This window comes from Colobus angolensis, unplaced genomic scaffold (assembly GCF_000951035.1).
Source record: "Colobus angolensis palliatus isolate OR3802 unplaced genomic scaffold, Cang.pa_1.0 Scaffold27, whole genome shotgun sequence".
NCBI lineage: Eukaryota > Metazoa > Chordata > Mammalia > Primates > Cercopithecidae > Colobus > Colobus angolensis.
The window spans coordinates 11048030-11053325 of record NW_012115932.1 but is presented as its reverse complement, the minus strand read 5'-3'; the positions used below and the strand labels follow the sequence as shown (position 1 = coordinate 11053325).

The 5296-nt window shown below is 38.6% G+C and overlaps 1 long non-coding RNA gene across 1 annotated transcript; it reads left to right on the top strand.

Moving 5' to 3' along the window:
* The first annotated feature begins 962 nt into the window (after window positions 1-962).
* LOC105515815 lies at window positions 963-4467 on the top strand. The gene is made up of 2 exons (XR_001002395.1): window positions 963-1159; window positions 4036-4467. It is a non-coding gene; the product is annotated as an uncharacterized LOC105515815 (long non-coding RNA).
* Window positions 4468-5296: the final 829 nt, after the last annotated feature.

Here is a 5296-nt window from a genome sequence, read left to right as displayed (position 1 = left end):
GAAGCATAACTTTTACATGTATTTTATTTTTATGTTTTTCTTTCCACAACTATTACTACCATCCCATTTTACCAATGAGACAACGAAAACATCAAGAGTTGAAACTGATCACCTTGGTGATCTACTGCCAGTGAGAGAACAGAGCCCCTAGCTATTTACTAAACCCCACTCCTCTGACTCCAGAGGAAGCAACAAAGGAGTGGGGTTTAATAAATAGCTAGCCAAAGGAAGCAACATATCTCCCTGTACAGAAGCTTCCATTCTGAAGATTAATTTACTGTTACTATTAAACCCAGGCATCAAGCTGGGTGCAGTGGCTCACGCCTATAATCCCAGCACTTTGGGAGGCTTAGGCAGGAGGATCACGAGGTCAGGAGATCCAGACCATCCTGACTAATATGGTGAAACCTCGTCTCTACTAAAAATATAAAATATTAGCAGGGCATGGCAGCATGTGCCTGTAGTCCCAGCTACTTGGAAGGCTGAGGCAGGAGAATCACTTGAACTCAGGAGGCAGAGGTTGCAGCGAGTCGAGATTGTGCCACTGCACTCTAGCCTGAGCAACAGAGCGAGACTCCGTCTCAAAAAAGTAAAATAATTAAAAAGTAAATAAACCCAGGCATCATTTTCAAATATCAACAAACATTTATTACACACTAATGATCATCAAGGCCTTGTGCTAGCTGCTACAACTGAACACAAAGAAGCGAAGTTCCTTCCATCAGTAACTGTAAAATAAGCCTGGGAAAACAACACACAAAACCTTATGGGAAATTTAAAATTGAATTTTGTTGAACAATTTCTTTTACTATGCAGAAGACAGCACAAGTAAGTGATTATTGGAATGAAAAGGACAATTCAGAGGATGGAGACATCATTGGCATGTGTGGTACCACAGAAGTTTCAGGGTGATGCTGGTGCTGGAGAAAACAAGAGGACTTGTGAAAAGTAGTGACAGGATATGGAGAAAGACATGTGGACATTTTTTGCTGAGAAAGCTGGTGAATATAGAGAATAGTGAATGCAAACTGGATCAGGTTGGAGAAGAGATGGAATCTCAGGCAGCATTTGGACTGCATTTTGTGCATTAAGAGACATTTGACCTCAGGCATGACATGATATAGAACACTGCTTGCAGAAGATAAATTTGCCCTTCCAGGTAAGCATAAACAATTCAAACTTATACACAGAAAGTAAATGAAGCTATAACTAACTTGAGGTTGATATAAGATTTTTCAGAACACCTATGCAGCATCTACTGTCAGCATGTTTATGCTTACACTGAAAAACAGGCAGATTGATTTTCCCTGATTAAGGCTGTTTCAGTCTGGTCTGATGAGTAAATATCCAAAGCAGCCACATGCTTAGCTGCCCTCCCTCTGCAATTACTACCTGTTTTTTTTTTCCACCCTTGATTCAAAGTGTGGGTCTCAATGTGTAATGCTTAACTTTTCAGAGTAGGCACCTTGTCTATCGCTTTGTCTTATAATTCTCCTGCTTCTTCTAAGAGGGACAATCATTCACTCATTCATTCCTTCATTCCTTCATTCACTGTGTGTTTTCTGAATACTTACAAAGTGCCAGGGCAGGTGCTGGGCTATGGGGATGCAAAACTAAAATGTCATCTCAGTGTTTAAGGAGCTCACAATCTGCTTGAGGAACACAAAAGAGTGAGACAGTCACAATATGCTGGCTGAAGTCTGCAATAGTCCTGCATATAACGTGCTATGTGATCACACATAAGACAGTCTTCCTTCTGCCTGGTGCATCCTGGCAGGCCTCCCAGAGACAGGAATTTTTAATGTGAGTTGTGAAAAATGAGTAGTCATTCTCCAGGTGGCTGAAGAAGCAAAAGCCATTTCTAAAAGTGGGTGAAGAAAGTGGAAATGCTTGGGAACGTGGGTAACTGCCAGAAAGAGTGATCCCGAGCTGAGTTTATGACAGGGGAGGGATCAAGAGGGATCGATGCTGCGACGTGTTTGAACTTAATTCAGCAATCCCGTTTTCAGTTTAGAGACAACACAGAGCATGGCCCGGGGCATGGACAAATGGGAACTGACTGTAATAAAAGTCACATACATCGTAGAGTTATCATTATAAAGATAATCTAATTTTATCTTGTGAATTTCTCTATAGTCTCCTAGACAACTGAAGACACCATGGTTTGTCAGAATTTACCGGTGGGACTTGCTGATCCAAAAAAAAAAAAAAAACTATGCCTTTGTGTCTTCCCAGCTCTAAGTCAATAATTGTCATTCTCTAAGTCAGCTAAAGAATTGTCATTCTACCTCCCTAGATGTTAACTCTGACAATTTGTCGGCCAAGCATTTTTCTAAGACAGTCATCCAGGTAGCCACAGCTTGAAAGTGAAGAATTGAGGAGGAAGGTTTGGTCTTGCCAATTACAGGAATTTGGGGCCAGGTTCCAAAGCATGATATGGCTTTGCTCATCTAGCCCCTGGAATGCGTACGTGGCTAGACTGATCCTAGGCTCTGAGGACCACCCAAGGTAGGTTTGAGATTCCTGAGAAATATCTATTCTCTGATTCCCTGTGCCCTGCACGTCCCCCAACAAAAGAATGTCACTTTATGAGACTGGAACATTATAATATTATTGAGAATAGGCAACCTGGTTATTTAGAGATCAGTAAAAACAAAGTTAACAAAAATTATGGATGCCAGATATTAAATGACTTCTTTACACTTGCTGCTTTAATGTGTTATTTAAAGCATACTAGATTTTTGGCTAAAAGGGTACGTAAAGGTGTGATTTTAATAATTTTTTACAGGGATGACCCAAACTAACTGGATAGACATTTGGTACTTAAACTAGGCAAAATCATAATAAACCTCCCTTCCATATATACATTTTTTTACAGTTTAAAAAACATTTCCACAAACTTCATTTTTCTGAAGCTCTTAACAATATTATAAGCCAGAAAGGACAGAGAGTCCCACAACCAGCCTACCTGAACAGACGCAGATAATTGATGCTACTTTCCAAGGACGGGTTATGAAACTAGCACAGATGCAAGGTGTGTTAGTGACCAGAGAAACCAAATATGCAGGCATTGACTCTCAACTTCATTCTGAAGATCAAAAAAATAAAGCATTTAATTCTTTTCTTACTACCTGGATGTTTGTGTGTGTTTGATGTGTGCAGATGTGTCTGTGTTTGTATGTGTATGTGTGCTGAACAATGTTTTATAAATGTAAGCCTGGCCTGTGGGCATAGAATTTAAAAAATAATAATAACAGTAACAGCAGTGACTTTAATTGGATATTTGAACCATCATTCACAAAAGCTTTCCCTATTCATGACCTAATTTGAACATCCCCCTTCATATGGTCTTATGATATTTATATGTGAGAATATATGAATATTCATATGAGAAAATTGAGGTTCAGAAACTTTTTCAGCATTTTGCAGCAAGTAAACAACAGAAGCAATCTAGAATTCTGGTTGTTGAATATATAGCCCAATGTCAGTACCATCACATCAAGACAATTTCCCAGTCCTCCCAAATTGTTAGACTTTATCCCTCTGTTAATCAGTATTTATAGCTTTCTGCATGCATAGCCATAATATTTTATAAAAGGTATGATTATTCGTACATCTTACTTGTCTTATTATCTTCACTGACAATGGTGGTCAGTGAAGATTTGTACCTATATTTCATACATCTTATGGTATAATTATTTGTATACCTTACTTGGTCTTATTCTTAAGATCTCCTTGATCTTATTCTACCTTAATCATACCTTGATCTCTTATGTTCAGAATAAGATTTTTGTGTATTAAGCGTTCACCAAACCTATCTTTATCTATCCTCGATTTGGTGTCTAGATCTTGTGGAGGGGACAGTCAGTGCTGATCGACATTGGTGCCCTCTCTTCTTTCTGGTCACCCCACGAGATTGCATACTTATGTCAGAGATTCAGCCAATGGAAAATGCGTAGAAATTAGGCCCGCTATTTCCACACTGAGCCAAGTAAGAAAATCATCTCATTTATGATTTTTACCCCCCTTTTCTAGCCACCTACTGAATAGAGAAGACCCCAGGGATCTAGAGAGGGGTGGAGCCACAAGGCAGAAGAAACCTGGGTCACTGCACGACTCTGATGGGCAGAACCCATTCCCTGTCCAATGCTTCTTTCTGCTCCCCACTCCCACCAGTGTGCATTTGAACTGTGACATGAGCAAGAAGTAAACCCTCATTATGTAAAGCTGCTGAAATTTGAAGGTTACTTATTATAGCTGCTGCCTACTCAGACGAATACAACTCTCCATTATAAGAAGCTAATATCTACAAAGAAGCAATATTCAATGCACTCCAAAAGAGCATACATTGTAAAGAGATTTTAATAAGTTATTTCATATTGCTGATTCTGAGAATGCTTTTGGGGGGAAATAAAACCACAATGCTATACTTTCAAATAAATACATAATCGTGATTTTCATGATCAATCAAATTCTCCTATCATCAAAATCTTTAGGTCATGATAGATAAATTATGTGAAGTACACACTGTAATGTAAGACTGCCATCAAGATATTCAGGACACACTAATAAGCAAAGTATGCATTGACAAATCTAATTTAAGTCGGTCCTGCTGAGTCATTCGAGATTCGAGATATCTATCTATATAAAATGAACATAATCCATTAGCATCAAAATAACAAAGTCCCCCAAATGCAGAGGAGTCTAGTTCTGCTCATGACTTTTATCAGCATGACATGAGGCTAATATTCATTTATCAAACAGTAAGGGCATTGTTTTGCACTCACATAATTATCAGTTAATGAAGCTTAAAAAAAGAGCCTCTCACATCTAGATTGAATTATTCTTTCTATGGTGCTTACCCTCATATTCCTAAATACTTATAATGTTCCCATAGTAAATGAGGTCAGCTTATGTAAGCTCAAAACAATAGGAAATTTTAGCCTCAGAACATAATAGCAAGAATATTAGAGCACATGCACTCAATTCAAAAATTGAGTCTAAAATTCTATACTTGGCTGCATGCCTTGACATCTATAGTGAAGCTATATCATTAGATAATCTCTCACATCCTTACAGTAAAATTTGAAGTCCAAACCACACCATTTGTCAGAAGAGAAAACTAATGGTCGGAGAGGTAAAGCAGCTCACCTACTACTGCATGGGAATCTGGTCCTCGACTGAAAAAGATGTCTTTCAAATCTCATTTTGGTGGCTTCTTGTCTTTATGCCTTTTTGTTCCTTCTCTGTCTCATTCAAAACTGAGATGAGAGATGTTCTTATTTTAAGCTGGGGT